The sequence below is a fragment of the Peromyscus californicus genome, unplaced genomic scaffold, assembly GCF_007827085.1.
Source record: "Peromyscus californicus insignis strain IS unplaced genomic scaffold, ASM782708v3 Scaffold_11__1_contigs__length_118956290, whole genome shotgun sequence".
In the NCBI taxonomy this organism is placed as follows: Eukaryota; Metazoa; Chordata; class Mammalia; order Rodentia; family Cricetidae; genus Peromyscus; species Peromyscus californicus.
The window spans coordinates 10,204,933-10,228,355 of NW_026294402.1; the positions used below are offsets into that span (position 1 = coordinate 10,204,933).

Genomic DNA, 23,423 nt, shown 5'->3' on the forward strand with positions numbered 1-23,423 from the left:
CAAAAGAAAACCTGAGATGCCATTTCTGGGCTTTGGAGGAGGTAGACAGTGGATCATATCCAAAAATCTATACCCCTAAAAACAATATTGGACTCAACCGGAGACTTCCATAGACCCCAAGAACTACTAAGAATACCAAGCTGATTAATACTGCTTGCAGAACACGGATCTGATAAGTAATTTTAAACTAGAGTATGTAGAAAACTGCTGTGATTCAGCTGAGAAACAACAAATCCCCCAAATGAGTCTTCGATCACTTAGCCATGGAACCCATGGAAGTGATTAGCATATCCCAGGGTTCCTAGCATTGTGATAACCAGGAAAAAGGAAGTTAAAGGCATATGAGGTACTGTACACCCATTAACTTTCTATACTAAAAACTATCACTGGAGATGGGTCCGTAGGTAAAGTGCTATTGAGCAAGGTTGAGGGGCTGTGTTGGATTCCCCAGCTCCCACATAAAAAGTCAGGCATGGAGGCATGTGTCTATACCCCGTTGCTGGGAGAGCAGAGTCAGAAGAGTGCCTGGAGCTCACTGGCCAGACAATCCAGCTGAACTGGTGAGCTCCAGGTTCAGTGAGAGATTTAGTCTCCCTAAGCAAGGCAGAAAGTGATTGAGGAAGACAGCGGCCTCCACATGGGTGCAGGCACATATGTGTGCTCGTATATATGCCCCCCACACACACAATGCATACACAAATTGTCAAGAACTGATGTTAACAAGAAGATGAAGCTGTGCTGAGACCTTGGAATACTGGAGATACAAGCAATGTGAAATGTCTACCCCCCAAAAAGTGATTAAAGCCAGCCCAGGAGAGGCTGTGTGCACTACAGAGAGCAATTCGGTGCTGCTAGGATCCTGTACCTGATGAGGCTCACACCCCAAGCCTCATGGCTGGGCTGCAGGGCATGCAACTAGAGTTAGTGTTTGCTCTCCTGGTTTGGGACTTTCTTTGGTCCACTGTTTCTTGTAGTTCCTCCATCCCTCTCTTGTGGGGGTGGGGATGTTTACTATGTACCACGACCTGTTGGAAGGAAGTCATTTTCTTTTTCTTTTCCAGGGGTTGACAGCTAACAGCCTGCCTTTGGTCTCATGAGAAGCTTTCAGTTTGGACTTTTGAGGACACCTGGAGATGAATTCACTTTGTACTGAAATGGCCACGAGCCTTCGAGGGCCGGGGGCAGGAAGCTACAGTTGGAGTAGGAAATGTTCCCCGCAGGGCAGATTTGAACACCTGGTCCCCAGGAGATGGTGTGCCTTGGGATTTTCACAGACTTGCGCAGGTGAAACCTAGTTGGAGGAGGTAGGTTGCTAGAGGCATGGTTTTGGAAGCTAGCCTGGCTGCCAGCTTGCTCTTCACTCTCTGCTCAGTGTCTTCCATGAGGTGCACAGCCTCTTCCTTCACAAATTCCCACCACCATGATGTTCTGCCTTCCCACGAGCCCAGAATCAACAGTCAAGTACTGCAAACCCCACGAAACCATGAGCTAAAGCGTTTGTCAGTTTTATGTCAGCTCAACACAGCTAGAGTCATCAGAGAGGAGGGAACCTCAGTTAAGGGAAAGCCTGAGTTTGGAACACCCTCATCCATGCCTCTGCTGCACAGGGGGCAGTCATTTCTCTGAAACGTCTACTGAAATGGCTCGTCTTCAGAATATGGTGTATTCCCTTCACTAGAGGAGGCTGGATGGTGTTGCAGGCTCTGATGGTCTAACCTCCTTCCAACAGTGGACAGGCATTGCCAGTGTCTCTTCATTTACCAGCTACGCACTTTCAAGCTTCTTGGTATTTCCAGAGTGGCACCTTGGTGTCATCTTTTTAATGAGGATGATCAGGGACTCATGTTTACTTGCCATTCACTTCCTCTTCTGTGTGTGGATACCCAGGCCTCATTGGGTTATCTGTTTCCTTCTGCTGTGAGGAGTCCAGGCATCTGTATGTCTTTGATGAACAGGAATCCCTGTGGGTATTTCATTGCAGATGTATATTCCAGCTTGTAGACTCCCTTTTCATTAAAAAAAAAAAAATTTTTTACTAATGTGTGTATATATGTGCGTGTGTGCAACTGCTCATGAAAGCCAGAAGAGGGTGCCATGGCCCCTGGAGCTGGGGTTACAGTTGTGACCCTCTTCACATGGGTAGGAACCGAATTTGGTTCTCTGTAAGAGCATCAAGTGCTCTTAACATGCCAACTCCCCAGCACCACCACCACCACCCTTTTTTTTTTTTTGGTTGCTCTTTTCCAAACAGGAAAGATATTCTCCCTTTTAAGGAACATACTTCTTAAGTTGATTACAATTGAATTTATCAATCTTCCATTATAGTTCCTATGCAATATCAGAAACTCACATGGAATGTAGTGACAAAAGTTGAAAATGAGCCAGATCTTCACAGGAGAATACTTAGCACACTGCACTGCACTCATGCAGCACAGCACTGCACCTTTGAATCTGTCTGTGGCAGGTCACGTGAACCCGCATGGGCAAACCTCATCCATGCAACTGAAACTAACAAGCAGCCCGTGGAAGGGCACACAGCATGAGGGGGTCCACTTAGAACAAGTCTCGGGGGTCACTGCACACAGCTTTTCCCAAGCTTCTAAAGAGATAGTGTTCATGGCAGAGGTTGACTCCTGGGAGGGAGAGGCAAGGTCTGGAGGCCTTCCTCAGCCTTCAGAGATCCCAGTGAGGACTGGCTCTGTCCTCTGGGGTAATGAGTGCAAAGTTGTTCATTTTTGTCCTTTTCTTTTTTTTTAAGGTGTATTTTTATTTTTATTTGCTTACATGCCTGTGTCTATCATGTGTGTGTAGTATCTGTAGAGGCCGGAAGAGGGACTCTGATGCCTTGGAACTGGAATTTCAGGTGGACCAGCTGCTATGGGTGGGGGCTTGAACCAAGCACGGGTCCTCTGCAAGAGCAGCAAGCACTCTTTATTTCGAGACAGGCTTTCTCTGTGTAGTTTTGGTGTCTGTCCTGGATCTCGCTCTGTAGACCAGGCTGGCCTCGAACTCACAGAGATTCGCCTGGCTCTGCTGGGGTTAAAGGTGTTCGCCACAGTCGCCAGCTCAGCCAGCACTCTTAATTACTAACTGCTGAGGCATTTCTCCAGCTCCAGGTTTGGGGTTTTTTTTTGTACTTTATTCATATGCTGTAAATATTCTTTTTGGTGTGTGTAAATATCTCATTTAAATACTCTGATTTTCCATGCTTACTAAGCACTAGAGAATTAAGAGAAGTCACTTGGCTCTTGCCCGTAACATTACAATAAAAACAATTTATTCTTTTCAACACTATCTCCCTGGTTATGAAATTTCTTTTCTCTCTGCTGTGACAATGGGTAAAACAAATGTCCTTTAGGGACAACAAGATCTTTCCAGATATCACCTCTGTGTTTGCAGACACATTTGCTCTTTATTTAAATGACAAACAGCCATATCTCCTGGGCATTTCTCCAAAGTAAAAAAAAAAAAAAAGAAGATCAAGAGAAAGATCAGGTTCCAGCCATGGAAACACAAAAGCAGCCATAAAATGTCTTTCTCTGAGGGAGTGTTTGCAGCGTCCAGATCACCACTGCTGTGCACATTTATCAAGCAGGCTTAGGAGAAGCCAGGAGGAGGACGAGTGAGTCAGACACAATTAACAGTTTGTCATGAGAGAATGGAGACACATTCAAATTTTGGACTCCTGCTCTTGTAAATTTTTTAGAAAATTAATTTGAGCATGAAAGATGAATGCACCAATGGTTAAGACAATTAGGCCGCTGAGAGACCAATAAGATACTTTGGGGTGCAACATTTTTGCTGAGCGCACACATATGTAACCGTTCTCATTTACTCTCCCTCCATTCTCCGGCTGCTCCTCTGTGTACAGACACATAGCTGAATCCTCTCTCACCACACAGTTCTGTCTCACAAAAACGAGAACTTTAACTGCACAGGCGGTTGTCTTCATCTGAACATGGCTTGTCAGGACATGCAGAAGCTGGCCCTGCCTGCCTGTGCCATAAGATCAGCCTACAGCAGCTCCCAGCACTTTCCTAACAGTCTTATTCTAGTGTCCTTCCAGGCTCATGTGCTGATACGTTGTGTACTCAAATAAAATCTGCCTGAAGATCAGAGAGACAAAGGAACAAGGCACAGCCACCACCTCTTACCTCACCAATTCCTCAATGTGAAAAAGCTCTAGTTCCTGTCTTCTCATGTCTTATATACCTTTCTCTACCCAGCCATCACTTCCTGGGATTAAAGACATGTGTGCTTCCCAAGCAAAGGCATGAGATCTCACGTGCTGGGATTAAAGGCATGTGCCCCCACTGCCTGGCCTCTCTGTTTAACCTAGTGGCTTGTTCTGGTCTCTGATCTTCAGTCAAATTTTATTAGGGTACACAATATATCATCACAGGCTCATATGTTTCTCTACTTCAAGAGAAAAACAATGGAGTGTGACCCTCATTTTTCATCTTATAGAAAATAAATATATTCTGTACTAATATCAGAAGTTTGTTTAAAAAAAATGCTACAGTGTACTGAGTGTTCCAAGGGAATTTAATAAATAAAAACAATAGATTAGGGCCAGCAAGATGGCTTGGCAGGTAAAGTCACTCCTCTATGCATCACAGACATTCTTGACGCCTGCTCTGACGCCCACCTTCTGAGAGGTGGCAGAACTGGCCGAGAAGCTTCCACCACGAGGTCCACGTCTCATCCCCTCCTTGCTCTGCACAGAAAGAGGGCTGGGGCAAGGAAGAGAAGGAGAGGAAGGGTCAGATTGGAGTTGAAGTCTGTGGCCCTGGGTGGCCATCAGTGGTAAATCACCGGAGATGCCGGAGAGGTGCTCCTCATCCCTGCCCAAGCCACAGACAGCCTTGGCATTCTAGTAGAACCTCTCAGACAGTGGAGTGTCTCCCAGATTCTCGATGGCACACAGAATCTGCAGGCCCGTAATGAAGAAAGGAATGATGGGGAAGTTCTTGGAAGGATCTGCCATGCTCACCCAGAAACTTTGAGATACAAATAAGTATGGAGACCAGTACCACTTCTTTCTGAAATTTCTGAAAGAGGAAGATTTGATGGAGAACCTGTCCTTGCAGAGTAAGGAGCAACTCTAGCTTACTCTACTTGGAAAGAATATGGAAGAGTCCCCCATGTATTCAGTTCCCTTGGACTTTGGAGTATGAGAACAGAGGCTTCAGAATTCTCATGCTGTGCTGGAAGGAACCCATGTCTTCGGAAGGGCTTACATAGTAGGCAGATGAAGCAAAGCCTTTAGGGCAGACTTCAAGCATGGGCTCCTTCTGAAGGGTCCTCCATAATACAGCCAAGGTGAAGTGTTCACTCCGCCCCATCTCAGCCCCAGGTTACACTGTAACAGAGTTACCAGGAGCAGACAGAATGCCATCAAACCACCATGGGGCCTGGAACACTTGGACACCATCCCACAACCAGTTACAGAAGATTGCCCCTCCATTTCCCGTATTTCATGCCGCTGTCCCCACCAGAAGGGCTAGCCTGGGGAGGTGGGGATGAGAACATCTCAGAGCCTGGCCCTGCCGCTTGCCCTACCTTCAGCCCAGGCAGCACACACTGGAGAAAGTGAGCTTGCAAGTGAAGTTTGAAAGTAGACAGATATTTTCATAACAACCCTAACTGACCAAATACAGCCTGTGCCCAAAATATCACTCAGAAGCTGGGAGAGGTAGTTGACCTAGACCAGGGACCTGTGAGAGACAGAGAAGGGGACTGAGGAGCTGTCCTCCAGACTCTGCATGTGACATGAAACTCACTTCTCTCCTCCCACGTGCTCACTCACACACAATAAATAATAATTTTCCAGCTCTCAGAAATGATTACTTTCTCTTTTAATAGTTTCTGCAATGTTTTCTTATTTTTTTGCTTATGAATTTGAAACTCATCCATCCTTCCATCTATTTATCAATTGTTCATGAGTATCAGGTATGTTCTGAGCAGCAAGAAGCCGCCATGGGCCCTGCTCGGGGAGCCTGGTACTACCTGGCCTGCAGGACCCATGCTGACAGTTTTCAAGAGCTTCATCTACAGCCTTCCTGCATTTCTCAGACCCCAGCCATCCTCTCCAATCCTGCCTCTGGGAATCCTGTGGACTCACCACTCTCTGCCCAATAAAAATCTCCCCTGTGTCAGTGAAACAATCCCAACCTTTTAAAACAATGCTTTAGACACATAAATCTTCCCCTGTTTGTGGGAAAGGGCGTAGGATTCCAAGTCAGATGGAGTTCTGAGTTTCTGTCCCAGCTCTGCCTCTTCCCAGATGGATGTCTTGACTGTGTATGTCTCCCCTGGGAACCTCTGTGCTGCTACCGAGGGGATGCTGTGAGAACCATGTGAACTAATGTATATAAAACACTAAGCATTCTGTAGTGATGCTTGATATTATCATAGTTTGGGTGAGTTTGAGAAGATCACTTAACCTCACAGAACCTTAGCGCCTTTGCCTTTAGAACAGAGTATCAACTCCATCAAGTTCATAAGCTTGTCAGCTTCATAGAGCTGATGTCAAACTCATTGAGAAAACAGATGAGAAAGATATCTTCTATATTATAAAGAGCTATTCAACCGTAAGGTATTGTTAGCATCCGTGATGCTGTGCTGGGTTGAAAGTTTCTTTATAAAAAGACTCAGAAGGAAACAAGGGGAGGGCTTGGAGCCAGCCATGATGCTGTTGCCTCTCTGTGGCATTTAGAACAATTTGGAAAACATCCACCTCTGTGAGTTACTATGACTCAAATTCGACCAAGGAGATGAGACTCCCTCAGCTTCTTTACCCATCTGTCCTCTGAATTTGGTTTCCCAAGTAGAACAATTCTTCAGCATTTTAGGTTTCAAGGAGAGTTGAGGGGACACATGCCCCAACGGTTATAAAGTGTCAGTATAACAAACAAGTAATGATAATTCAAGTACTTAGATGCTTGGTGCATACATAGGAAGGGTTCCCTATAGATGGAGCGGCCATTTGATTGATTTATCATCTATCACAGTTGGTCAAGACACTTCCTCGGAGGTAAGGGAACTGGTCACACTGGCTTTTGGGATAATAGGCACCTGTTAAAAGTGAAGTTAGATGTTTGATGCAATGAGGACCTGGTCTTAGCTAGTCCTGGTCACGGGTTGGATGCGTAAGTGACTGTGGTGGAGAATTAATTGCTGTGGTGTAGTTGGGATTGGCTCTCTGCCACTAGAGCCACTGAGCCCTGACAAGTGGAGAAAACCATCCCCTACTTCCCCTGCCTTGTGGGGACAGTGGGGAACACAATCCTCAAGCATGGGGTCTCTCTGCTACCCTGAATTACCAGGGCCCTACCCCAGGCTTTTCTAAGGACGGGGCTGTGAAAGCCTTCATGCCCCTGAGCGCCACTTTCCTCCATCAACATGCCACAAGGCCCAGCCAGAGCAAAGCCCTGTTCTGTCCAGCCTGCTAAGGAACTAGTTAGGAAGACAGTTATCCTGATCAACATGCCACAAGGCCCAGCCAGAGCAAAGCCCTGTTCTGCCCAGCCCGCTAAGGAACTAGTTAGGAAGACAGTTATCCCGATAGGGAGCCTTCTGTATGCTTCTTACATTCTTTCAAGTTGGCTACAGGAGTCGGAAAGCCCATCTTCCCCCAAACACTCCATCATAGCCACAGCTTGAATGGACACTAAAGCTTTGGTGTTGACATCTCTTGCAATCTGCTATCCTTCCAGATACCACATTCATTCTCTCAAAAATGGAGAATTTAAGATTCCTGCACACCTGCCTCTACTTTGAGGACCAAGGCTATGGCAGCTAACAAGATATCAAGGTTTTTACTGTAAGAAATCTAGAGTTGTGATTGTCAAGTATGGTGGTAGCTACTGGTTGCATCTGGCTATTTATATTTAACATGATTAAAATTATATTAAAACTTCAGTTACCATGGCCACATTCTGGGTATTAAGTAGTCATATGGGCTGTGGCCACCATATTGAGGAGGTGATAAGTAGACCATCTTCATCATTACAGGGCCCTCCTTTGGCTGTCACTCTTGGAGAAAGAGGAGATGAGTAAAAGACAGATAAATATAGACAAATATTATAAATCAGATGATGATGGAAATGCTGTGAAGAAATATCAGATAAAACAGGCACCCTGGAGAGGCCACTGCAATCAAGGAGAGGGAAATATGAAGCTATCACTATGCCAACTATCAAATGAGTGTTCTCTTCCCTACCCTTTGCACCAAGCTGCTCTCCGGGCCTCTCTCTTGAAATGTTTCCCCCAGTTTGATTATTAAAAGGAGAATTTTTAATTCAGGAATGAGCAGGGAACAGTCAGGATCCCAATTTTGTTCTGTAACCTTGACTGTCACCATTGGCCAGTCTGTAAGCCCTCAGGTTTAAAAGACATTTGTGTATCACTCTTGTGGTATCATCTAAGTAAGTCTCAGTGAAAGTGACCAGAGGAGCCATGGGGTTCTGGGTGAACACAATTTTCATGCAAAGAAAATAGAAAGTTTAAAGGACCCAAGGCTGGAACACACTGTGACCAAGGTTTCCACACAGTGGTAAAAATGGTGTCAGAGTTGTAAGGAAAGCTATGGTCACATAAGGACTTTTAGACCACTTATACTAGCTACTTACTTCCACAATGCTGTTGCCTGGGAGTCTATGGTTCACTGAGCTCAGATGGTCTTAGGGATAGTGTCTGACAGGGTCAGCTGTCAGCTTGTGAGGCTGGCCAGGCTGAGATGGCCACATTACTGTTCAGCTGTTAAAGGTAGAGGCGTGATGGCTGATCTCATGTCAGCCTCATGGAATTTAGAATCACCTTGGCGGTGTTGGTATTTTTTACTCTTTGGCTCTTACTCTTGCAGGGCTCAGCACCCAGCTCCCAAATAAATACACAGAGTCTTATATTACTTATAAATGCCCGGCCTTAGCTTGGCTTGTTTCTAGCCAGCTTATCTTAAATTATCCTGACTACTTTTAGCCTCTGGGCTCTTACCTTTCTCTATTCTATATTCTTCTTTCTTTCTTACTCTGTGGCTGGTTGTGTAGATGGGTGACTGGCACCTGATGCCCTCTCTCCTTCTTTTCTCATTCCTGATCTTCTCTTCCTAGATTTCTCCTCCTATTTATTCTCTCTGCCCTCCAGCCCCACCTATTCTCCTGCCTCACTATTGGCCATTCAGCCCTATATTAGATCAATCAGGTGTCTTAGACAGGCAGAGAGTTAAAGAAATGTAACAAAGAAGAATGCAACACGTCTTTGCATCATTAAACAAATGTTCCACAGCATATACAAATGAAACACATCTTGAACGAATATTCCACAACATCTAGGCAACATGTCTGTCAGGGTGTTTGCACAAGCTTCCTCACTGTGGACCCAATGTGATCTGCTGCCTCACATTTCTACTGCCACAGCTACAGCTGCTCCTCCCACCATGCCATCCCCACCAAGATGGACAGTATCTTTGAACTATAAATTGAAAATGAAGCTTCCTTCTTGAAGCTGCTTTTCCAGGCATTTTGCTACAGCAATGAGAAAAGTAGTAACACAGAAGGTGAGGTATCTCATCATCCTGCAAACAGCTCAGGCTTGTTCACATGGATACAGCAGGGGTCCGAGAGAGGCCAGGCTCAGAAGTGACACACTGTCATTTAAGTTGCATTTGGCAGGCCAAAACAAACCACAGGGCCAGATTTCGGGGATCAGGACATAGACCTTGCCTCCTGTGGAGGTGAGCGGTACAATTGCTTTTTAAAGGAGATACAGGACCATCAGAGCCTGCAGCCACTATGCAATCAGTTCAATACACATTGGAAGGATCTTGACTCTTATTCCAAATATCAAGGGATGCCATCAAGGTCTGAAGGGTCAGGGGGCATTCCTGATTCAACATAAGTTTTAGTAATCATTCCAGCAGATGCGTCAAATGTAAACCATAGGGGCAGGATCATGGAAACTAGGAGAAAGATAACTGAGTGAGAGAAGGAAGATAACATTCAACACAAACACCCACTTGCACTTCAGAGCCTGGACCTGGGTAATATACGGCATCTTCTGGGTTAGTTTAAGGCTGAGCCAAGGGTTGTATATGAATTCGACAAAGGCATCCATGATGGCTCTGACCAGATACTGGTATGGAGAACCCTGGAATCCAGCAGGACTGTTAGATATTAGGAGGCCCTGCAGGACACAGTTAAGCTTGATGTGTTCATCAAACATCCAAGTGGAAGTGCTGGTCATGCAGCTGGTCACAGCAGCGTGTGACCAGCACTCTTGAACAGAGTGTGGTGAAATGATGGTGGGGTTGTTTGGCATACAGCTGGTGCTTAGGGCATCAATGTGACTAGGATCACCAAGGAGTGGATATAGTTAAAAGAGAAAGGAAAACAAAGGACTGGTCTTAGAAGCTTCCAATAACAGAAGAATGCTTCCAGTAAGCCTGAGATGGATCAGCCAATGGTGCTGAGGGAAAACCAGAGGCCATGGTGTTCTGGAGGCCATGTGTGGAAAGAACATGAAAGAACAGGGAGACAATGAGTGGGGCCACCACTAAATCCAACTTCCGCGCGAGAAGTGCTTGGATGATGAAGGGCTAGTGAGGGTTTCTCTGGAATGGGGATTCCAAGCTCAATCACATGCATATTAGCAGAAAACATGTGGTCTTATTCTGCCTGAGGGTGCGGGTGGCAGTGAGAAACAGGAACCCAATCTGCTGTGGAGGAGGGCCCTCGAACCTCCTGTTGGTAGAATTCCCCAGTGCTTCAGATGGGAACGCCATCCCAGGGTTCAGGAAGCCCCAAAATATCACAGACGCGGAAGTGAGTGAGGCTCTGAGGAGCAGCTGCGGTCAGAAGCTACAGTTGGTGGAGAAGAAAGCGAAAGGAAGCAGGCAAATACTGAGCCTGAGAAAGAAAAGATGTGGGTGACTTGAACCAAGACATTTCCTGCCAGATTTGCATTGCTCTGGCCCTGGTGGCCACACCCTCAGGTCCTCTAACCAGAACTCCACTGCCCTCAGAGTCCCAGCTTCCTCTTCCCGTTCCTCATTCTGCAAAAGTTCCTGCCTGTTCCTGAGAGCCAGAGGGATCCTGGACATGCCTGAATTGAAATATGAGTTTCATGAGATTGTTGGGAGAATTCTATCGAATGAGGGTTAGAAAAGTGTCTTCTAATTTGTAAAGTGTTATCTAAGTGTCTTAGTTAGAGTTTCTAATGCTGTAATGAAACACATGACCAAAAAGCAGTTGGGGAGGAAAGGGTTTGTTTGGCTTACACTTCAGCATTGCTGCTCATCTCTGGAGGGAGTCAGGACGAACTCAAACAGGGCAGGAACCGGGAGGCAGGAGCTGATGCAGAGGCCATGGAGGGGAGCTGCTTACTGGCTTGCTTCCCATGGCTTGCTCAGCCCCCCTTCTCATAGAACCCAGGACCAGCAGCCCAGGGATGGCACCACCCACCATGGGCTGGGCCCTCCTGCATTGATTTAGAGAAATGAGATCCTTACAGCTGGATCTCAAGGAGGCATTTCCTCAGCTGAGGCTCCTTCCTCTGATGACTCCAGCTTGTGTCAAGTTGACACACAAAGCCACCCAGTACACTAAGTATATGAACATGTGGTCCTGAAACCAACCTGGAAGATGTTCTTTCCATATAGCATCAGAGGAGAAGAGAGTTAAAAGATAACATCATACTGAAGGTCTTGGGAAGACTGACCCAGAGCCAGATGGCAACAATAGCAAAAAAAATGAGGAGAGGCCCTCCCCAAATAGCAATCTGAAGCTGTGCTGGGTGACATGTCCCCCCCCCACACACACCTGAAGCTGTGCTGGATGACATGTCCCCCCCCCACACACACCTGAAGCTGTGCTGGATGACATGTCCCCCCCCCACACACACACACCTGAAGCTGTGCTGGATGACCTGTCCCCCCCCCCACACACACACCTGAAGCTGTGCTGGGTGACCTGTCCCCCCCCACACACACACCTGAAGCTGTGCTGGATGACATGTCCCCCCACCACACACACACCTGAAGCTGTGCTGGATGACATGTCCCCCACACACACACACCTGAAGCTGTGCTGGATGACATGTCCCCACACACACACACCTGAAGCTGTGCTGGATGACCTGTCCCCCCCACACACACACCTGAAGCTGTGCTGGATGACATGTCCCCCCCACACACACACCTGAAGCTGTGCTGGGTGACATGTCCCCCCACACACACACCTGAAGCTGTGCTGGGTGACCTGTCCCCCCACACACACACCTGAAGCTCTGCTGGATGACCTGTCCCCACACACACACACCTGAAGCTCTGCTGGATGACCTGTCCCCACACACACACACCTGAAGCTGTGCTGGGTGACCTGTCCCCCCACACACACACCTGAAGCTGTGCTGGGTAACCTGTCCCCCCCCACACACCTGAAGCTGTGCTGGGCGACCTTGCTGCTCTGTCTTCAATCTTCACTGACTTGTCTGACTTGTGAGGTTCTTGGCATGTGAGTTTTTGCTCACCCTAAGGAAATCAGCAGCCTTGAGGATGGAGGGCAGGAAAATACATGGTCTTGGAGGGGAACCCCTGGAAGGAGAGCCAGGCAAGCAGAGGGCGCAGTGGGGGGCCTTCAGAAGGCAGGGCTCAGGTGGAAGAGGAGTCTGAGGAGAAAGCAAGTCCAGAGCAGCACTGACGCCACAGGGTGACATGAGAGGCGCAATGTGCTGTGTGGCGCAGCTCTGTCTGACCTCAAGGGACACATCAGAGTCCATCTGAAAAGGGCTGATCAAAGGAGCCCTTACCTCACCCTTACTTTCCTACCCTCTTGAGTTGGATACTATCTTTATTGTCATTATCATCCATTTATGTGTATGAGTGTTTTGCTCGCATATGTGTTTGTTCCCCATAGATGCCGGGGAAGGGTCAGATCCTTTCGGGCTGGAGTTACATACAGATGGCTATGAGCCACCATGTGGGTGTGGGAAATCAAACTCAGGTCTCCTGGAAGGGCAGTCAGTGCTCTTGACCACTGATCTATCTCTCTAGTCTTATTACTACCTTTTAAAATTTTAAATTAGACTGATCTCCTAAGTAAAACAAAAAGACATAAAATTGAACACATTAATGGAATATCATGTGTTATTTTAATTAATGTATACATTGTGTAATGTCAATATGAACACATATGTAAAGGACATTAAATCATCTCCTGTGCTCCTGAGGTTACTAGTCATGGTGTCCATGGAAACAGCTTCCATGTTCATTAACTGATGAGTGGATAAAGAACACATGGTCCATGTGCACAGCAGAATACTATGCAGCCATGAAAAGAAAGTGTGACAGAGCGGGTGGAATCATTATGTCGGTTATGTTGAATGAATTTAGTCAGGCATAAAAACACAAGCCCACAGTCACCTGTGGCTTGTGAAACAGTTGGTCTCACAGAAGTTGGGATTAGAGCAGAGGTTATCAGGCTGGGGAAAGCAAGGAGAGAGAAGAGGGAGGCCCAGGCAGCCATGTTTAACCTGATTTAAATATCACTTTCTTTTGTTTCCCTTTGTTGTCTCTCCCTTTTCCCATGATGCCCGAGGGTGGCTTCACAGGCTGATGACAGAGATAAGCAGCTGTCTCTTCTGCCTTGACCAGCTCCCTCTCCTTATTTACTCCTGTGAGCACTGGTGTTCCCGGGGAAGGGCTCCGAGCTTAAGAGGCAGACAGCACTGACTTGTGTGTGACCCTTCCCACCCCTCTGCCCTACCAGAAGGGTGTACACCATTTCCAATATAAACTGTGCGGCTCGGGGCTTCTACCCTGAAGAGCATCCAATAATTTCTGCTGAGCCATCCAAGCCCAAGAAAAAATAACCCACTGTGACAGAACAAAGGCCGCTTTAGCTCGGGCCGGTGCCGCCAGTCAGGAGAGGCAGGCAAAGGCACCTCCGGGCAAGCATGGTCTTTGGAGGGCTGCCAAGCTGGCTGTCCTGACTGTGACAAAGCAAGGGAGGGCCCCAGTGGGCCCCAGTCAAAGAGAAACAGATCTGCCCTAAAAATAATAATGAATGAACAGGCATGGTTACAAAGTCTTGCTTCGGAGCTGGTTTGGCACAAAATCAGACCTAATGATAGGTTCAGAAGGAAAAAGTCATGGTTGGGATTTGGAATCCTTTGAGCCAACCAGTTATCCACAAACAAGTCCAAGGCATTTCTTTTGGTTTTCCCAGCAGGGCTTCCAGGACAGGGCTCTTGCCCGACAGCTGTCCTCCACTGAAGTCCACGGTCACTTCTAGAGTCATCTGTGCCAGATCAGAGGGAGGAGAACTCATGAGGGCACGGAGCTCCAGGTTGTCCATGAAGTCACAGACTGCGTGGAAAAGCTCTTCCCGGAGCGGTAAGGAGGGGAGCTCAGCAGTGGGAGGGTCTTCCTCAGCCCTCGGACATTTATTGAGCACTTCCTGAAAGACGAGTGCTGACGGGAGAGGGCACAAGCCTCACAACAGTCATCCTGCCCACACACTGCTTATCAAAGTGCACATCTCAGAATGATTTAAAAATAAGCTTGTGGGCGTGGGAGATGATGGCTGTTACCAAAGATGCCTGGACATCATTTCACTCTTGGGCCCAGGCCAGCTGCCTGGAAGTCTGGGCTGAAAAGTTCATGAAGGTTTACTCGGGTTCAGGATGAGCAGTGAGGGCCTGGGTCTGTCAGAGTTAGTTGTCTGCAGGGATGGAAGGCAATGCGGCCTGTTTAGTGCTCTGAATTCCCAAAGAGCAAAGGTGAGGGCCAGGTGCGGAGGTGGCAAGGTAGGAGAGAGCCAGCTCTACATTGCCACAGCTGAGCCTCTGCTCCCTTCCCTTGGAAAACAGGAGGTAACAGCATATTCTAGAAGGAGCAGACAGGCACAGTCAGGGAGAGAAAGGGCTCAGAAGGAAAGGAGGGGAGGCCTCCTCCTGGAGGCCACAAGGCAGCACTCTGTTAACATGTTTGCTTTTCATGGAAGTAAGTTCTTATGAGCCTTCTTGTCTTTTCTTGAACATAGAAAGTCAAGATGAGTTTGTCCTAGAACCCAGCCTGAGTTGAGCTTGGAAGCAGTTTGACTGGTTTCTTAAGGACTCTGTCATAAACCACAGCTTCTGATGATACAGCCCCCCCCCCCCCACACACACACACAGAGAGAGAGAGAGAGAGAGAGAAATACAGATAGACAGACAGACAGATAAAGACAGACAGACAGACAGAGAGAGCACATATTAGCACCCTGAAGTTACTCAGTCAACCTCTGTGAAACCTAAGGTCCCGTAGAGATATTATTATCTCTCTATCTCTCTTCAGCTAATATGAATGTGTAAACAGCAAGTGCTCATCAACTGTTTATATGTGGAGTAAAGGCATGAACAAATCCATTGTTGTATTTAGGGGATTCAGAGATTAGGGGAATATGTTCTAGTTAGAGAAAGAGCAGAATGTTTATAAGACAAATTGCTAAACGGTCTTATTAATAAAAAACCTGGAGCCAGATATTGGGGTGAAAACTGAGAGATCAGAGAAGCAGAAAGAAGCCAGCCACATTCTTACCACTAGGAAATCCTCAGCCAAAGAAAGAGAGCTACTTCCTGTATATTCATGCCTTATATACCTTTCTGTGCCCTGCCATCTTACTTCCTCTCTCCACCCAGCTACATCACTTCCTCTTTCTGCCCAGCTCTATCACTTCCTGTCTGTCTGTATAGACCTCCAGACCTCTATGGTTATCTAGTGCTGGGGATTAAAGGCATGTGCCACCATGCCTGGCTCTGTTCTCAGTGTGGCCTTGAACTCAGAGATCTGGATGAATCTCTGCTTCCTGAATGCTAGGATTAGAGGCGTGTGCTACCATTGCCTGACTTCTATGTTTAATATAGTGGCTGGCTTTCTCCTTTGATCTCCAGATAAGCTTTATTGGGGTATACAAATAAAATATCACCACAAATGTTTGCTTCACCATTGATATTATTTCTAAGGAGTAAATCATCATCATCATCATCATCATCATCATCATCTTCATCATCATGGTATAACTAAACTTTACTGAGGAATTACCAGGTGACTCCTGGGAACAAACCTATCAGAAGATGGTTTAACTTAGAACTCCAGAGTCTAAGCTCTCTCCTAGCACAGGTGGTCAGGGGAGAAGGGGGAGTGGTATGCTGCACGTGGACCCAGGCTCATTTCGTCGTGGCTGTGCATTCCGAGTCCTGTGCATCCACCCAGCAGATGAGAAAAGGAGTTTAGATGATAACGGGGGAGTTTTGAAAAGTGAGACTAGATAGAAAAACCTGCCTTCCCTAGACCGAAGAGTAACAGAACCTTCTGTGGACTCCTGGGGATTGGGAAACGTCTGCTGGTGACGGAAGAAGAAGAGAAAAGAAGCTCACTGTGTCTGAGGCGCTCCCGCCATAATGCCCTAACTCAGCTCTCAAGACGACCTGCTAAGTCAGATACTGTTTTCAGTTTCCATTTCATACATGGGGAAACTTAGGCGTGGGACTCAAAGTACTTCTCACAATCAAACATCCAGTAGATAACAGAAGTGGGTATCCTGGACTAAAAGAGCCAGGCTTCTTGAGTGGAAGTTCAAGTAGATTGCTGTTCTTCTGTGTGTTGATGAGTTTCTATCCCTGTGACTTCAAACCTGACAGAAGAGGGGGCAGGTTTTTGGCTCCTGGATTCTGCCCATCATAGTGAGGAAGACATGATGGAGGGCCTCCGTAGAAGGAGCACATGGCAGAATTCCTTCACATGGTGGTAGACAAGGAAGCAGAGCGAGAGAGTACTAGAACCCAGAGTTAGCCCACACCTCCTAAAGGCTCCATAGTCTTCAAGCTAGCTCCATCAGGTGGCAGACATGTTCAAGGTTGAGCCTATGGGACATTTCAGATTTAAGCCACAGCTGTCTACTTTCTTCACTATCCAGGTACCCACACAGCTGGTTTGGGCTTCCCTGGACCTAAACTTCTGATACCATTTGGCCAGAATATCTATTCCCTGTTGCACTCATGTAGCGTGTGCTCTTAGCTCTACTTTCCTGAAGAGGAAATGGAGATGAGGTAGCTTACATAAATTGGACATACTCAGCCAAAGGTCAGTCTGTATAGTTCTGTAGTGGCTTTGGAAAAATTTGCTCTAATTTGGTCATATTACCCTTCCCCAAACTTAATTCAACAACCTACTTTCCCTGGAATGCCTGAAGTATTTGCAGGGTCAGTGACCTCAACTTTGAGATCACCCAGGTCAGACAGGTTCCTGAGTCTCCACATCTGATTCCATTCTCAAGACTTCCAGAAGTCTGTAGTCTTATTAACTATCATTAGATTGGCGCATCTAATGCTCCAAGAGGTTCTGCCCAGCCAAAACCATACAGGAAGCCAAGAATCAGATATACAACTACGCTGACGCAAGACTAAAGAGAAACCCCAGACTCCAGCAAGGGGTGGGTGGTCTCTCCAGGCCAAATGCGAGCTATTCCTGGCTGCACTACTGGAGACATGTGAGCAGCAGCTAGGACAGGGTCTGTCTGTCTGTCTGTCTTCTTTCCTCTCCCACACTCTTTCCAGGTGTGGCCTGGCTACTCTGTCACCTTGACCCCAAGCTTCTCCTTGCCAGGCATTAGCTTACAGTGAGTCTTCCTTTCTCCCCCCTCTCGAGGCATTCAGTACTGTCAGACATCTTACACTGGTTGGTTTCTGTGGGGAGAAAACAGGAAGCGAGTCTAATTAAAACCGTGGTGCTGAGAAGGAGGAATTCGTCATGACAACAGCAGTGGACTCTGAGGGAAGCTGCCGGATAAAAGCAGCAAGCAGACAGTAGGCTACGAGTCCTTGGGGCATTAGCCTTCACGGCGTCTCCAGTTATGAAAGCTGTACTTGTCACAGACACACACTGTTGAGTCCCTGAGCTGCAGCATGCCAGCTCCCTGACTTCCCTGTGCCATGGCAGGCTACATTTCCTTCTCATGGTGACGGCCTCAGACTCTCCTTCCTAGGATCCCTCACTCCATCACACGCTCTTTCAGACTAATCTTCATGAAACCAACCAACAGTAGCAGTGATGGTAGTGGCAGTGTGGAGAACCCTTCCTGTCAGAACTGTTGATAATCGACTCCTATGACCAATTACCTGTTCTTATTGCTGTAACAAAATACTTGAAGGTGGGTACTTTATAAGAAAGGAGGTGTGTTTAGCTCATGGTTCTAGAAGCTGAGAGTGCAAACAGCGATGTGCCCGCTCTCACACAATAGTGGAGAATGTGCACAAGGAGGGTCACACACAGAATAAGAAGGGGTCAGCCTTGCTCTTTCATGGTAACCCTCTCACTAGAACTCTCTGAGGTACCACAGAAACTCAATCTCTTCTGAGGATTAACCTCCATTCTGTTAGCTCTTACATTGCCACACTCAAAGGACACATTCAAACCATACCCAAAGCAAGTACCAGTGAGGTGTTGGGGGTCATATTGGTTAACGAGGGACCCAGGACATCCATGGTTCCTGCCTTCGGGTCTGCAGATCCTCTCTGCTAGCCCACACACTTGGTTGTGTGAAACAGTAGTTGATCAGTTCTCTTCCTCATCAAAAGCAAGCTCCTAAAGGGCTACCTTGGCCAACGACTACTGGTCAAGTTGACGCTGTGGTGTGTACATGCATACACGTGTATATGTGCGTGCGTGCGTGCGTGCGTGCGTGTGTGTGTGTGTGTGTGTGTGCTCGTGGAAGATGAACTGTGGCTTCTCCTCCTTGTTCTCAACCTGGTCTAAGAACCTGGGCTTTAGTACTCCTAATGTCTCTCGATTCAAACTGAGTTTATTCACCACCAGATTGAGGAGTCTCTCTTCTGTCCTAATTCCCATGGCTATGAACTTGGCTTACCCCCTCTGTGTTTTGCTTGTGCTCTGCCAAGGATCTGTGCTCCCATGTTTATTGGCCTTCTTTGACCCCTTTTAATCTCCTAACAGAGACAGAAAATCATCCTTCCTCCACACCGAAACATCTTCAGAATAGAAATGTGGTCACAGGTGGCTTCGCCAGGTAGTGTGTGAACTGACCATTCTCGGCCTCCGTCCCTGTCCCCTCTGGCCTGCTTCCCAGACAGTGGTCTCTGTCCTGTGTCTTAGCAAACGTCAAGCCTTTTTTTCTCCATGTCTTTGCCAGGCTGTTTATTCTTACAGAACCTCACTCTCCAGCCCATTCCCCCATGCTCACACCCACCTTCTGGTAAATAACCTCTTTTTAGTCTTCACTGCCCAGCTTACCCACCATTTCCTCTCTTCTCTGACCTGCCCCCCAATTAGCTCAGGGCCCCACACTGAATGTTAAGATAACCCCGTGCTTTTCTTTGTGTTGAAAACCTTACTGTAGAAGTGACTTGATTATTTTACATGATGACTTATTGTCTCTGTTCTCAATAGACAGACAGCTGCACTGTGAACAACCTGCAGGGATTGGTGTGTTTGTGTACACGCATTGTAACACTGCTCTGGAGACAGTTAGCTACACCCCTGTAGTATCCAATCATTTGCATGTGGAAAGCCACCACCTGGAGTATAAAACCATTGTGAGAGAAACCCTGCAGTGGGGGGTCTCTGATACAAATGCTCACAGGATGAATGCACAGGAGGTGGATGTCAGTAACCAAGCCCTCTTAAAGGCTGCGGGTAGGGAAGGTGTGTGTTTCACTAGTGAATCTTAGAGAACAGATCTGAAGGGCCGTAAAAAGTATAAACTGACCTGCCTTTTCTCTTCATCTGTACTTTCTCATCTCCTTCCCCAGAAGTGCTGTAACAGTGCCTACCACTCCTAGCTACCCAAAGTAACAAGTCCTCAGAAACTTAGCAGCATCCTAAAGCAATCCTTGCTTAGGACCCCACAGCTTTGGGGAGCCTGAGTGTGGACACAGCTGATCCAGGCCCCCTGCTTAGCCCTGGCATCAAAGGCTCACAGGAGCTCTTTTGCATCAGAGGCCTGCATGGGAAAGGCTCTGCTCCCAAGCTCTCCCAGGCTGGTGACAGGTCCTATTTCTTTGTAGAGACAGGTCTCATGGTGGTTTATCTCTTCACAGTAAGCAACGTGTAGAGAGGAGGCTCTAAAGAAGCCAAGTGCTATATTCTCACGGATCACAGACACACACAGATGCACATCCCCTCACTTCTGCTACTGGGAACGGGTTTAAACAATTACAGAGAGGTCGCCATGGTGAGAATGATTCAGGGGTAAGGAATGCAGGATGTAGAGACCAGGAGCTACTGTAAGTCTGTCCACCCAACCTCTAAGACAAGGACATTCCAATGGGGCCGTCTTCTGACAACATGCCTTTCTGGGAAGTTTCACAAACCAAACCCAAGACCAGGTGAAGAGGAAAAGGAGCCAAAGTAAGCCCAGAGCAGAGGGCTCCTGCTGGCAGGGGCAAGGAAGAAGTGTGTGTGTGTGTGTGTGTGTGTGTGTGTGTGTGTGTGTGTGTGTGTGTGTGTGGCTAGCTCCAAACTCTGCAAGGGTTAGCCCATACCCAGCATTTGGGGCCTGCCAGGATATGTGTGCCCTTACTTCTTTGGCTCCAATGCTTCTCCAATTCCCAGAGAAGCTTAAAATCAAGGTTCTCCTACAGCTGGCCCTAGGAGGCTTTAGTCTGGTGTATGCTCTGTTACCCTCCCTATCCCCCAGAGTGCCTTGGAGTGCCAAACCCTCCATGTCCAAAGTAGGTCTAAGGAGTGGGCCGGCAGGCCCCTCAGGCCTATGGGACACAGGGTTCCTTAGAAACCTGCCCTGAGCAAGAGGGCCGACCCCGTCCTCCCTCACTACCTGCCATGTGGCCTCAAGACAAGGGCTCCTGAGGTAAGGGTGACACATAGGTCGTGCAGAGAAGGCTCCCCAGTGTTCTACTCTGGTCCCAGGAAGCTCTAATTGGCTCTCTTAAAGAGACCTCTGGGCCCTCTGTTTAGGAATCCTGCTGCAAAGCTGATGGAGAGAAGCCCAGACAAGCCTTCCACAGTCTTTACATCTGGTAATGCAATACATTTCAGAATCTCACTCCCTTAATACTGGGCCATTTCCAGGGACACCCTTTGAATTCCCACCATTGCCTGATAATGGCCTCACTACATTCTTACTGCTGATCTTGACCCACAGGTGATGGTGTGCATGTCTCAGCTTTTAGAGGGACCTTCTAGGACAGGACTCCCTCTCCAATAAATCCACATCTCTCCAAATACCCAACCCACAGCACACAGAAAAGTCACTTATTAATCAAATACTCTACATCCCAATGAGTTGCATAAATTAGATAAGACATTGAGACTATGACCCTCGGTTTGTCCACAGTCCTTAAGACTTTCAGGTCCACTCTGGACCTTCCAGCCTAAGCAGAGGGTGCTAAGGCAATTAGGAGAGCAGACGAAAGGGTGCTTTTTAACCTTTTAAAAGAGAACAAGATGCTTTCAAGTTCTTTAGGAGTGCCTATTTTTATACAGATGAGGTCATTCAGATATCTCTGGAGCCAGCTGCCACCAGGCAAGCGCTTTGCCTGCCCCCATTGCAATCCCTTCTGACCCTCCACACTCACTCACTTGGAAAGCCCCTTCTCTGGCAAAGCGCTGCCCTTGAAGTAGGTAACTTCAAAGGGGCCACGGGCTACTGGAAAACCTTCAGATCTCTTATCTGAGAAACCAGCAAATGAATCTGACGACCCAACATAATTGAAGGAGCAGAGTCCCTCAGCAGGGCCTTTGCTTCTGGGACTAAGCTCTAAAGGACACTGCTGTTGGCTCCACCTGGTGTGGTGACACAGTGGGGAACATGGGACCGGGCCAGCAGGTCTGGGCCTAAGTGTCCCTGTCATCTGTCAGTCCTCTGCATGACTTGGAGCAGTTAACCTGCTCTCTCTGACCCTCACTCTCTGCCTTTGCAGTTAACAGTCACTTTACAGAGAGGAGGAGGAAGTGAGTTAATGGGCAGGGACTGTAAAAAGATGTACAGATGTTAGCTCTATTTCAAAGTACCCCACCAGTCACTTTGTGACTTACACAACATAGACTATTTCCTACAAGCTAGTACAGGTCACAGGAATTTGGTAAAATTGTGTTGGTTCAATTACATAATCAACTACCTGTCTGATTACCAGGTTCTATGCAGGCACACTGGGAAACAAAGTGGTGCAAGAGTTCATGGCTTGTCATTTGAGGTAGCTAGGCCTGGATCTGAATCGCAGTTTTATAATCTGCCATCTAGGGCTCTAAAGTGGAGGCTTTACCTTTCACAGCCTCAGTGTCTTAATTTTTAAAGTAAGTGAGTATCTTTACGCTCTAACCCCAAAGGTGATGGTATTTGGAGCTGAAGCCTCTGGTAGTACTTAAGGATAGATGTGGTCATGAGGGTGGGGCCCTCAGGACCGGATTAGTGCCCTTGTGGGAGGAGACACCTGAAGCTTGCTCTTGCTCTCTTTCTCCTCATTGAGAACATAACAAGCAGAAAGTAACTACTGCTGCAAGTGGAGCAAAACAGAAGTGTCCCCGCTTCTCCATTTCTCCTTCTTCAGAGAAGTCCAGAAGACATTGGGGCCTGGCACTTACCGAGCCCTGGTAATGAAACAGTATAGAGCATTGTGGGGGATGGGGGCGTGTGAAGAATGAGGTGGGTGACATGCACTCCAATGACCAACATACCTACCTTCTTGCTCTTAATATTAGCTGAAGGGTAATATTAAGTATATGAGATTCCGGTTAATTTTTCTTTATAGAAGACAGCTGACACAATGCTGCAGCATAACCTGGCTCCATTAGCAGCAGACTGCACTCATTGCATTTGGTACCCTGTCACCAAACACTTTCTCATGTTCCAGACATTCATGTCTGCAAACGCAATCTCCCAAATTATTTATGCGGTGCTTTTTCTTCCTTTTGTCTGCTCAGTGATTGTGTACCCAGAAACAGAAGGGATGCCAGGATGCTGGGTCCAGAATTCAGCCCTTCAAAATGTAACACCCACCTAGCTGCCCAGGGGAATGTTCCCTTTTCTCTCTACCATGAGCCCCGCACAGTCACAGAGAACTTACCTTCAATTCCCAGAGATTCCCTGAGACCCTCCACTGTCTTCTGCTGCAAATGTCCTTCATTTCAGGGCCAGTTCATCATCCCAGTGTTACTTCCCTTACGGAGCCTCGAACCCGGCTCACTGACAGGGCTAAGCACCTCCTCTTCCACTGGTTGCACTGCGACTCTCCTGCTGCACGCTGATCACAGGTGCCGTCCTCTCCGATTGCTGACAACAGGCTGCCAGCTCAGGACAACAGCATCCTTGGGGCCACATCCAGCCAATGTGGTGTGAGGTCTTAGAATCTGAGAAACCCGGGTCTCAGAAGGATCTTTGGCTCTTCTTAGCCAGGACATTAGACTGCCA

The 23,423-nt window shown here is 47.4% G+C and overlaps 1 long non-coding RNA gene across 4 annotated transcripts in view; it reads left to right on the top strand.

Annotated features, from left to right (window-relative positions):
• Nucleotides 1–14,107: 14,107 nt before the first annotated feature.
• The window catches only part of LOC128119140 (uncharacterized), a 28,854-nt gene continuing 19,538 nt past the window's right edge, over nucleotides 14,108–23,423 (top strand). For 2 of the 4 annotated variants that reach the window (XR_008221479.1, XR_008221475.1), the window contains exon 1: nucleotides 14,108–14,392. This is a non-coding gene — a long non-coding RNA (uncharacterized LOC128119140). The remainder of the gene's footprint in view (nucleotides 14,393–23,423) is intronic. The other 2 variants (XR_008221477.1, XR_008221480.1) reach the window with 2 other exon arrangements.